The 13963-nt window shown below is 25.1% G+C and overlaps 1 protein-coding gene across 1 annotated transcript in view; it reads left to right on the plus strand.

Annotated features, from left to right (window-relative positions):
• The first annotated feature begins 4914 nt into the window (after positions 1–4914).
• Positions 4915–13963, plus strand: part of LOC132952764 (G-protein coupled receptor GRL101-like) — a 75922-nt gene continuing 66873 nt past the window's right edge. The window contains exon 1 of the mRNA XM_061025184.1: positions 4915–4952. The gene's annotated coding sequence lies outside the window, so the exon portion shown is untranslated. The remainder of the gene's footprint in view (positions 4953–13963) is intronic.

Below are 13963 nucleotides of genomic sequence, written 5' to 3' on the forward strand. Positions count from 1 at the left end.
ACTTATTGATTTTTTGGATTTGTACGCTTCGAGCTTTTAACGCTGTAGGTAGGTTTTTAAATTGATGAAGTAGGTATCTACTAGAAGGTAAGAACTATAAAGGAACACTGCATTTTGTTTTGTTTTAAATATTTTGGTTGGATGAACAATTTACTGATCATAACTCAAATAAAATTATTATATTAATACAGAATTATTTGTTTTAGTATGCAAACAATTTTCGAATAACTACTATTATTAATTAATCTTAAACTAATTAGGTAACTACTTATATTTTTTCAAATATTTTAGACTTTAATTATTTTTATTGAGGATGGTTTCTGGTAGATTTAATTGTATCTAGTTGTTACTTATTTGTATGGTAAAATTCAAAAAATAACTGGAACTTTTTGAATAATTAAGAAAAACTAAAGCTGGAAACTATGGAAAAACAGAAATATTTACGCAACACCAGTTTTTAACAAAATCAATTTTGTTAATTGTCGTAGTTCAGAAATTAATAGGTAGATACCTACACCAAAATGTGGTTTAATAAAAATATTAAAATAAAAACGTGTACACAATACAAATGATATAATTTTGACTCTTTTTGAGGCGTTTAAGTTATTAATAACCATTAAAAATTCTCGTGGTTTTTTTCAATTTATGTTGATTCAGTTTTTGGTTCTTGGTTAAGGTTTAAAATTTATAAAGCAGATTCCCCATACATTTTACTACTGAAATTTAAAAATGACGAAAATATATATTGTCACCATTTTTTTTGTTAGCGTTTAAAGTTATAATGTTGAAGAAATTGGATATTTGAACAAAAAAATAATAATTTTTACTTTAACGATTTTAGTTATATTTTGTTGTATAATTAAAAAGCTGAGACATTCACACATTACGTATAACATCATAAATAAATTTAAAAAATATTTGGATTAGATTTAAGGTGTTTTTATATCACAAAACTATGAACACTATTTTACGGTAGAACAGCTTGCCGGTTGACTAATGAGTAATGACTAATGACTAATATTATCGTGAATTTTGTGTGATGTTTATGGAAATAATTAGTCTAACCTATGTACCGATTTATAAAAATCCTACAACAATATCATAAATATATAGTAGTTATTTAACCCGTCTTCTTTGCATAGAATAGTTTTTACTTTTTTAGTAATAATTCATCATTTCATTTCATTACAGTGACCTATTACCTATAGCGAATAACAAGTTACGATAGTAGTACCTACTGTATACATATAGCAAAAGTGAGTTTCACTGTTTTTAAGTCATATAGAGGAAACAAAGAACGGTATATCCTCCCACTGCGAGTGTTATCTATTTTCCAATTGTTAGACAAGGGTTAGACAAGAAATAACTGTGTGGTTGGTCAACTGCAATTAAAATACTGTTATGACATCCATAATATGTATACATATTACATATACGTATACTTACAACTTAGAAACTTTGTAACTTTGTACTTAGTTTCAATGATAATTATTATATTATACCTATAATATTGTAGGTATTATTTTACTGTTTACTGTTTACCAGTGTATAATGTACCTATATAGTGTATAGTGTATACTACACATTATATTTACTTAAAGGTATATAATAAGCATTTGTTATAAATAGTAAAGTTACTACCTACTTAGTATTTATAATAAATGGTTACGCCGGTATAATATTAAGTTTTTATAGAATCGAATTAAGAATTGTATATTATTACCTATATCTTTTATAGGTACCTACTCTATAACTGGCTATACTGTTTAGTGTATGTAGTCTAAAGTCTTCTATGTATGGATAAATCACACATAATATAGCTTAGTGAACCGGCTGCATAATTCCATGGTAGGTATGTTATAAAATTGATTAATATTTAAATTGTATAATATAGAATACATATGATACTAGATATTTTAATGTATTCGATAAGCCTGGTTTGGTTGTATATAATATTTTAGATTCTGAGCGAAGCGATGAATGTATTGATTTTACAATGATGTGTGTTTTTTTTTTTATTTTTGTGTCTGTCATCACCTTTTAGGACAGTAAAAGTGCTTGGATTTTCTTCAATAGTAACTTTTCTGATAGGAAAGTGAATCTAGTTGGTACTTTGGGGGGTCAAAAGTAAAAATTTCCCAGTAGTTTTCACAAGCGACGTGAAAAACAAAAGAAAAATTAAGGAAAAACGGGAATTTTTACGCAAAATCTGTTTTCGAGAAAATCGATTTTGGTTTTTGGTGTAACTTTAAAACAAATGACTGTAGGGACATGAAATTTTGACTGAATGTTTATATTAGCATTTTCTATACACCATAAAATTTACAAAATATTTTGACTCTTTTTGAGCTGTTTACGGCCATTGTCAGTTTTCAATTTTTTAGTTTTTTTTTCTATAAATATCAATAAAATTTTATCTGTTGAGTAAAAAAGCTTGAAAATTTAATAGAAGGCTCCTAGGTTATTGTTTCAAAGGCAGATGAAAAAAATTAAAAATCCTTAGTCACAGTTTTTATTTATAAGCATTTAAAGTTCAAATTTTGACAAAATATGGAAAAATCACGAAAAATAGCAAATTATTTTGAGTTGAGAATTCATAAAAATTTTTCTTTTTAATTCTAAGATTTGAAAATGTAATATAAGATTACTCATAAGTTTGTCTACCTTTATCAAAAAAAAAATGTCTAGAAGAAACTTAAATTAAATTTTTATGAGCGTCTGAAATTTATATTTATACAACATTTGATATTTACTCGATTTCTCATGTAACAATTTTCTTATTTTATTGTAATTAAAAACGAATGACTGTAGATATTTGAAAATTTCACTGAATGTTTATATTAGCATTTTCTATACACCATAAAATGTTGAAAATATTTTGACTCTTTTTGAGCTGTTTACGGACATTGTCAGTTTTCAATTTTTTTAGTTTTTTTTTTTATAAATATCAATAAATTTTTATTTGTTGGGTAAAAAAGCGTGAAAATTTAATATAAGGCTCCTGATATATCGTTCTAATAGCAGTTGAAAAATATTAAAAATACATAGGCACAATTTATTTTTATAAGCATTTAAAGTTCAAATTTTGACAACATTTATCAAATTTATAATTTATTAATTATTTTGTGGTTAAAAATTTATAAATTTATAAATTTATAAATTTTTAACTTTTATGGCTAAGGATTGAAAATTTAAATCAAGGCTCCACGTAAATAGGTTATATATAAATTACTTTATTCACAATAATATCATCAAATATACTTGGTAAAATCATAGGCTGACTGACCGTTTTCGCTCAGAATCGTTTTTCTTATACAATGATATTATATCATTGAATTCAAATTTAACACCATCCATTACAGTGACCCACTTGTAACCTACTGTACAGCAGAGCGATATCCACTTATCCACCTTTTTATAATTCATCGTTAACCATATAATACAATAGATATAATATGAAGGTTATATTGTAATTAAAAAACAAAATTAAATGTATTATTTTTTTTAATATATAATATAGATAATATTTTAAGTCTGAATACCTACATTATTAGTTAGTTTGTAATACCAAATAATTGTTACATGTTTTTTCTAACAGTTTTTAAAAATATTTCGACGTTCATATTATATTGAATTTGATAAAACGACTCTGAAGTACATTTTATGCAACTCTTTGTAAACTTTTATTTTATCTGACTGTTTTTGAAATAAGAACAAAAATAAACTTTATTATAGGTATAAATCCAATAGTTTTTTCCACCACTAGGAATCAAACATTTTTATTTCAAATGTACCTATAATTGCAGCAATCGAGCGTTCATCTATTAATGCACCCATAATATAATTTCAAACGCCTTTGTTTAGTTTAGAGTACCTATTGAGTACATAAAATACATAAATACTTGTATTCATTAATATAAACTATCAATTATTTTCACTTGACATGTAAAGTTTTTATATCATTAAAAAAAAAATATTAAAATTTTTAAATATATGTGAAAATTAAACTGTATACTTAATTAAAATGGGTTTTATGCATTAAAAAGGTTTAAATTATACCTTTATATTATTCGTTTTTTGCAAACCTAAAAAATCTTCCATTTTATAACAAACCAAAACAGCTAGAGGTTATAACTTATAATATTTTAAGATATTTAATAAATGTTATTAATTATCATTTATTTAAAAATTTGGAAGTTGTTTAAAAATGTATAATTTTTTTATGTTTGTAACTTTAAATATTATTATAACATTGCCGGATACCTACCTATAAATACTATAAATATATAGTTAAAATGTATATTTAAATACAAACATGCATGATCCATACAACAACAATCATTCGTAATTATAAATTATACAATTAAAATAACAAATATGTAAACATTTAATATCAAAACTAAAATTTTTAATATTTTTAGTAAAATAAAATTGTGGTTTTAAAATCGACGAGGTGTTATTGAAAATTTAAAAAAGTGTCCTCAAAAGGCAGTAAAAATGACATAAATTTATTTTACTATAACTACAGCACATTATACTTTTTTTTATAATTGAATCCTAATACGTGTAGGAATTACGTATTATTTAGAAATACTTTACAAAATATAGGTAAAAATATTAAATATAAAAATAAAAATTTATAACATATATTAAAAAATCCAATTATTCCAATTCAAACGAATGTCTACAAAAAATATGGTTTGTTTAATTTGATTGTGTTCTATGCAAATATTTTTTTTAAAAAGTCAAACGTAGCGATTAATTAAAACGGTTGTATGTGGTTATAGAAAATTATTGTTCTTGGCGCCGACGCTGAAGATCAGCATCTCTATGGCTCAGCGTTGTGGGCCTGACCGCTGTTGCCGCCGTTGCCATGCAACGGGTGCTCAGTAAATAACATTGCATTTCGTCTAGGGAATAACGTGCGTACTTCGTGCAAATCATTTGATGAGGTAAGTCTAGCGTTTAATAATTTATAAAAAAAATCATATTATTATTTTCTTAAATTTTATACGAAACTAAAACATTTTTATCATTATAAATATTTTTATTAATTTCTAAATATTTTAGTTTTTACAAAACGTATTTTATTTATACTTTTTCTTCTTTATCTGGCACTTAATACTCTTTAAGAGTTTTCACCACCATCAATAAATCTCTCAATTTGTCTGTCTTGGACTAGTTCTCTCTAATCTTGAACTTTATTTATACTAATATTAATAAATTAAATTTTTCGCACAATAAAAAATATTCTATAGTATATTCATAGGCGTGCGCACAGGGGGTGCTGGGGAGCACCCCCGGACTCTTCACCAAAAACGATAAGGGCCCTAATTATTAATTACCTAAGTGTAAATTAAACTAATGAAATTTTATTCAAATTTTATTAAAAAATGTTGTTCCTTTTAAACGTCGATTATCATTATAAGATTGTATTTCTATGTATTGTTATGTAATATTTATTAGAATGAATAATAAAATAAAATAAATATCTTTAGTGCATTTTATATTTTTAAAACTTTTGTCTGTATCTATAATTGTTTTCAAAATTATTGTGGGCCCTAATTTTTAGTGTGCACTCCCGGAACGAAAAGTCTGCGCACGCCTATGAGTATGTTATAATATGATATAGTTATCTTTTGTAAAAAAAAATTGATATAAAAAGATATTCGCAGGGTAGGACTTAGGTGGTTAGTTAATAATTTTATTGACTTTAAATTATTACATTTTTTCAACTTAATAGAAAAATGTATATTTGTTGTTCACATTATTTTTGCTACTTTTTGGCATTGCGTATACTGGAGTTTAATGTATAATGTATGTACCTAGTTCAACAATTTTTTTAATTTTTTTCCTTATATTTCGCTCTAAATTATTAAACACTTGTTAATAAATAAAATATAAAGATAATTATTTTCTTAAAATTAATTTAAAAATAGATACTGACATGATATGAAATATAAAATAATGGCTACAGATTTTTATCAATTATGATTGAATATTTTTAAATATTTTATATACTATAACATTTTTTTCATAGTCTTATTATCAGAAATAAATATTAAATGTTTCTTTATAATAAAATGTATTCTTTATCTACAAGAACATTATTAATTCAGATTTTAAAAATGTTGAATTCATTTTTGTGGTAAATAAATATGTAAATATTATATCATTTATTTTTATTAAAAAAATAAATATCATAGTAAATACTAAATTTGCTGTACTTTAAAATATAAATAACTGAACTTTTTACAAATATCTTTGTCAAATGTATTATTGGTATAATTTTATAAACTAGGTTATAGTTATTTGATGGCCTAGCTAAGTAATTGTGATGTAAGATAAATATTTACTAAATGTTTTGAATAGATATTGCATTCATAATACACATCTCTTATACAGTAAGAATACACTATACACATAAATACATAATATAGTTACATGATTACATAAACATAATATACACAGTACATACATTTAACATTTTACATAAATTATAATAAATAAATTACTCCTAAAAATAATTTTTTTTTAATACTGAAATAGATATATAATATAATATGTAATTATTGTATCATTGGACAAAATAAAGACTTAGTATAAATGAATGACGTATACTGTATAGTGTATAGATGTATAGTTAGTTATTTTATTACAATTTTTAAATCGGTATTTAATTTTTATCAGCGTTGAAAAGTTTTATACATTTGAAACAAATATAAAATTAAATGTAATAATTTTATAGTTATAGGTACTAATAAAAGACTTTATATAAACTGTTGTTAATAAATATTAAAAGTTTATATTTAAAAAAGAAAATACACCTACTGTGATTATTCGTTATTGAATATTGATTAAGTAGCTGCTTGTTTGGTACAAAAACCTTTGTGTTATAGATACAAAATATTTTTAGCAAGTTTTTATTAAAGAAATAAAAAAAATTAAATTAATAGATATTTTACTTTAACTCAATAAAAATATTGTGACTTATAGATTCTGGATTGATCTTACAAAAATGTTTATTTTTATATAGATACATTTTTCCGGTACAAAAATAATTACTCAAATCTATAGTATTTCATCACTAAAGATCGGAAATCTAATATAGATAATGATTAATGAAGTATCAATTAAGCTCCCTTAAAGGTAATTGAGTAAAACTGGAAAGGAACAATTACACTTGTGTGGTCTTCGTTAAAAAAATTTAAAAAATAAATCAAGCTTTATTCAGAAGCATTTTTCGATCGAGGTGATATTTTATTATTCCAGGCGGGCTGGCATAACACGTTTCCGCTAAATGTGTTACTTAACCTTTTCCACCAATACCCGTTTCTACCAAATCAATTTATATACCATTAAAAAACGTATAATATTTTTTGTTTAACAGTAATATTTTAGATTCTTAAAACTTTTTTTCGAAAGTTAAAAACATGTGAGGTAATTTAAAATTTAATAAAATATTGAAAAACATTTTAGTTAAGTCAATTATAAAAAGGTGGTTAAGTGGATGTCGCTCTGCTGTACAGTAGGTTACAAGTGGGTCACTGTAACGGATGGTGTTAAATTTGAATTCAATGATATAATATCATTGTATAAGAAAAATGATTCTGAGCGAATATACTGTCAGTCAGCCAATGATATTACCAAGTATATTTGATGATATTATTGTGAATAAAGTAATTTATACATAACCTATTTACGTGGAGCCTTGTTTTTAATTTTCAATCCTTAGCTATAAAAGTTGAGCATTTTATAAATTTTTAACTTCAAAATAATTATTAAATTATAAATTTGATAAATTTTGTCAAAATTTGAACTTTAAATGCTTATAAAAGAAAATTGTGCCTATGTATTTTTAATATTTTTCAACTGCTATTAGAACGATATATCAGGAGCCTTGTATTAAATTTTCACGCTTTTTACCCAACAATTAAAATTTTATTGATATTTATAGAAAAAAAACTAAAAAAATTGACAACTGACTAGTTCCGTTAACAGCTCAAAAAGAGTCAAATTATTTTCAAAATTTTATCGTGTATAGAAAATGCGCTAATACAAATATTCAGTGAAATTTCTAAGTATCTACAGCCATACGTTTTTTAATTACAACAAAATAAGAAAATCGTTACATGAGATATCGAGTGAATATCAAATGTTGTAAAATTATGAATTTCAAACGCTCATAAAAATTTAATTTGACTTTCTTGTAGACATTTTTTTTGTTGATAAAGGTAGACAAACTTATGGATAATCTTGTATTACATTTTAAAATCTTAGATTTAAAAAGAAAAATTTTTATGAATTCTCAACTCAAAATAATTTGCTAATTTTCGTGATTTTTCAGTATTTTGTCAATATTTGAACTTTAAATGCTTATAAATAAAAACTGTGACTAAGGATTTTTAATTTTTTTCATCTGCCTTTGAAACAATTACCTAGGAGCCTTCTATTAAATTTTCAAGCTTTTGTACCCAACAGATAAAATTTTATTGATATTTATATAAAAAAAAACTGAAAATGTCCGTAAACAGCTCAAAATAAGTCAAAATATTTGGAAAATGTTTTGGTGTATAGAAAATGCTAATATATACATTCAGTCAACATTTCATGTATCTACGGTCATTTGTTTTAGAGTTGCACTAAAAACCAAAATCGATTTTCTCGAAAACAGATTTTGCGTAAAAAGTCCCGTTTTTCCTTAATTTTCCTTTTGTTTTTCACATCGCGTTTGAAAATTACTGACCCCCCAAGTACCAACTAGATTCGCTTTTCTATCAGAAAAGTTACTGTTGAAGAAAATCCAAGCACTTTTACTGTCCTAAAAGGTGATGACAGACACAAAAAAAAAAACAAACACACATCAATGTAAAATTAATACATTCATCGCTTCGTTCAGAATCTAAAACGATATACTATTATAATTTTTTTTTAAATATATAATATAATATTATACATCTGATTAAATAGACGTATTAAATATAATTATATACCTATATTAAATTAAATTAAAATCACTTTTATTTTGTAATAATAATAAAGTAATAATAATAATTCCCTACCGGTACCGATCAAAGTTATAAGTCGGTGGTCGGATGCGTAAGTAGGTATTAACAATGGAATAAATTTATAATCAATGCCCAATGGTATTATTAAATATATAATAAATTATATATTGTGACTAATTTAAGTCGTAAAATGTTGGGTGGCCAAGCCACTACCTATAGTCTACAAAGGAAGACCAGCGCAAGCCGCACGCGAGTCGTTTCATTAAATGTTTAGCCAACTAAAACATTTATAAATACAGTCCTCAAATGTAATATGATTTATGAAATGGGCCAGAGTGTTGGTAACAGAAGTTTTGACGGATGTGTGCCACTGTGGCACTGTACCTATCTAAAGCTGAAAATTACTAGTTCCCTAATTTCTCAGAATCTAAAATAAACGTTATTATAAAACTAAAATACATTTTTTGTCGAACTATCGCCAATTACTACCTACTTACACATTTTATACTACAAATTGTGTTATAAAATATTTACTAAACACCACTATCTTGCACTGATTTGTGTGAAGCGATATTAGTAGGTATTTACACATCAACCGGTCTCATTATTTTTTCAGATTTTTACTTTTTATTTTTATAATAGGTATTATAAATAATAAAGAAAATGCTATAAAGACTAAATATTTTTACGACCAATAAAATATAAATTCATTTCCGTTTAATTTGAATTTTACCAGTTGAATAAATAGATATTTGTCAAACAGTGAAATTGGTTTTTTTTCTACATTATTAATGGTGACACTATTGTGGTGTTATAATTATGAGTCAATAAAGTAAAATGTACATGAAAATAATTTCATGTATTTTTTCTTACTTAGATGTAAAACTTATTTTGATATATGCTTGGTTTAATACAGTGGCGTTATTTAGGTTTGAAGGGGGAGGGTATTATATTTATATTTATCCAGAAATCACTAACCTGGGAAGTTAATTTAAAATCGTGATAATTGTATAACATTATAAACGCAAAATACGTTGCCAAAATTATTTATGATCGATAGGTTAAATGTGTTTTGTTAAAGCAAAATATAATAACTATTGGCTATTGACAATCATCAAGTATACATTTGTGATTAGTATACATTTGTGAATTGTGATACATTGTGATTTGTAGTATATAGTTTTAATTAATATGTTCTAATATATCAAATATATTTGGAATTAAGCATCATTATTCACCAGTTATTAATTTATATTACTTATGCATAGATGATAGACATTAGACATAGTCATTAACACCTATAACACAAAATTTAACATTTTATTTTTAGTCTATACTCATCAATGACTTTATTTGGCATAATATTTTGATATACCAGTGGGCACTGGGCAGTGACATGCTAACAAGTAGAGGTGCAATTAGTGTTCAAATTTGGGGGTGGTGCTACAATTATGTTACGATTTAAAAGCCATGGAGGGGGGGGGGGGTGCCACTCGTTGTTCTTAGTGTTGGAAATATTCAGATAATATTATGGCTCATTATAGTATTAATGTGTAAGCAATAGCCAACTTTATGGACAATGTATGGTAAATTTTTTCTGGGTGTAGAGCTAGAGGCAGAATATGTGCTGTTCTTTCTTTTTTTTCACCAACTTGGATGTTACCCACCATCATTGAACAACTAATTTTGTCAAAGATTGGCACTTAAAACTTTTAAAAATAATGGTTAGTACTTTAGCAGTTACCATGCACATGTATTTGAAGCTCCTTTAAACATTTGCAAATGGAGCGAGATAATTTGGAAAAGTTTAATCCGGTGAAAATTCAATAAAGGCATGCCAGGAAAATTATACACTGGTACCAAATTAAAAAAAAAATCATTACGAGTTAATACAGCTTTGAGAATAATTTTCAAATAAATGAAAGTTATACAACAATTTATATATGTATATAAAAAAAAACAATGTTGTCTTGAATAGATTTTTAAACTAAAATAATATTTTACATTTTTTATTATAAATATTTATGCGATGTATACGATGCATATATGCAAATGTATGTAGATATATGTATTTTATATAACTAGTATAGATATGTTATGTTTATAAATATAAAATAAATTCAATAATTCAAATTAGTTTATCTAGCAGTTTGATTCTACATTATTATTAAAATTTAAATACAATAAATTGTATTTAAAGTCTTGAAATTTTATTATTTTATATGTAACACAAAGTTAAATGGACTTATTTTTAGAAGTTTAACTACCTAAAATAATTTTGAATCATTATCATCACACGAGTTTACTTTTAGACAAATTATCAAAAGTTCTTTAATTAATAATGTCATTATCCCTAGACTAATATAGTAATATGGAATATATTAGATTATGCCGGGTTTTAGAAACGTCCAATAGAATTTAATGGATTATTAAGGGGCCTCGCGGCTATGGTATTTAAAAACTTCTCATTCTTATTCAAACATTACGTCGCAAACTCGCAACGCCTATCGCAGTAAATTTTGTTCTGAAAATTTGCTCAAACTCCCCACGACACATACTAGGAAATGGCAAGTCACATTTTTATTTTTGTACTATAAATCGTAAATATTTATGGTTTCCAAATTTGAAAAAAGTCTCAAGCTAAAATGTATTTTATATAACTAGTATAGATATTTTATGTTTATAAATATAAAATAAATTCAATAATTCAAATTAGTTTATCTAGCTGTTTGATTCTACATTATTATTAAAATTTAAATACAATAAATTGTATTTAAAGTCTTGAAATTTTATTATTTTATATGTAACACAAAGTTAAATGGATTTATTTTTAGAAGTTTAACTACCTAAAATAATTTTGAAACATTATCATCACACGAGTTTACTTTTAGACAAATTATCATAAGTTCTTTAATTAATAATGTCATTATCCCTAGACTAATATAGTAATATGGAATATATTAGATTATGCCGGGTTTTAGAAACGTCCAATAGAATTTAATGGATTATTAAGGGGCCTCGCGGCTATGTTATTTAAAAACTTCTCATTCTTATTCAAACATTATGTCGCAAACTCGCAAAGCCTATCGCAGTAAATTTTGTTCTGAAAATTTGCTCAAACTCCCCACGACACATACTAGGAAATGGCAAGTCACATTTTTATTTTTGTACTATAAATCTTAAATATTTATGGTTTTCAAATTTGAAAAAAGTCTCAAGCTAAAATGTTCGATAAACTAAAAATAATTTTAAAAACATGCTTCAAAAGTTCATTTGTACATATTGTAGTGGATTTGAATGTTTATAATTATTGTGACGTGTATAGGTATCAACTAATTGGAATTAGAATCGTCCGTTTAAGTGAAAAACAAAACATTTTTCGTGATCACAGAATATAGATTTATGACATACTTATATCCTCGTGAGTGTGTAAAACAGTCCTCCGTACGTTTACTATACATTATACCAGTATACTCTCACTAATGATCATTTACGAGTTATGGCTAACACAATGTCATAGCCGACGGCCGAATGCACATGAAGTTGCCTATAAAATGTTCCTTAGCATCTAATGTTCCTTAGCGACTCTCGTTCTATATTTAACATACACATTTCAATAATATCGTAACACTGCATACATAATACATATTATTATACTTTACAGTTTATACGTATAATAAAATATAGTTATACGTCTTATATATGCAAATTATTTGTCTGCCGCTGCTCTCAAAGCCGTCGTTGTCATAGGTACCTACGTAATTCGAGTGTAAAAACTTGGTGTGTGAACCATCACCATTTGGTACACAATAATATTTACAATAGAATGACAATTTTACGATAGGATTTGCTCTGTGTGAAATGTGATGTATAGTTTTTATTTTTCCACAGTTAAACGACTAACCGCATTGAATTATGTTTACAAACAAATACAAAGACAGACGCATTATGTATAAATATATATTATTTAATCCTTAGTTCATGATTGGTCTATTCAATTTTAATGATTCGTTGAATTTAAGTCCATGAATGTATTGGAACGTGTATGCGAGTATACTGCGGCAGCATATATCTACTCAAAACTCATAAGTCATAAGCATAACAATATTTATAAAGAAATGCGTGTATGTAATTTTAATTTTATAAGTACAGTGGGTTACCGTGAATCTTGGACAATGAGTATATTATTATTACGGCTCGGATTTATATGTATTTATATAACCAAAGTATGTATTTATACAACAAAAATATGTACATAAATATGTGCTAAAGAATTCAAAATATGTATTATCAAAAAAAAAAAATAAAAATAATAATTATAATTTGTAATAGATATAATAAATTATAATAAAATATTTATATTTATCTAATTATATTCATTACAATTAATAACATTCATTTTTAAATTTTTGAATCCAAAAGATCGCCGATATTGTCGTAAAATTTTTATAATAATAAAATAAAATGTAATAAAAATATTATTTAGTTATCTAATTATCTTGATTACAGTTATAATAATAACATGCACTTTAAAATGTTCGAATGTAAAAGATCGTCGATATAATATATAGTCATGATAACCTTTCAATAATTCTGAACTCTGAAGAAAAGACATTAAAACAGTATAATTGTCTAAATATGTGAGAAAAAATTGAATAGTTGAGAAATATGTAAAAACATGTATTTATGACAAAATATGTAAAAATATGTAAAATCAAATATAGCTCGTTTTATCAAAAATCTTGTGAAACAAATTTATCACTTGCCGAAATTAGTTTGTCATGTCGCAGAGAAAATATGTATTTACATATAAATCCGAGCCCTAATTATTATATTATTCTGTTTTAAATACTGTGGTTACTCGAGACCCGCCCCCACACTGCTCGAGAACCGCATATTATAAAATTAAATCGAACATATAGCTGATGTATAAATACTAAACGGATTGCTTGCTC

This window comes from Metopolophium dirhodum, chromosome 9, assembly GCF_019925205.1.
Source record: "Metopolophium dirhodum isolate CAU chromosome 9, ASM1992520v1, whole genome shotgun sequence".
NCBI classification, from domain to species: domain Eukaryota; kingdom Metazoa; phylum Arthropoda; class Insecta; order Hemiptera; family Aphididae; genus Metopolophium; species Metopolophium dirhodum.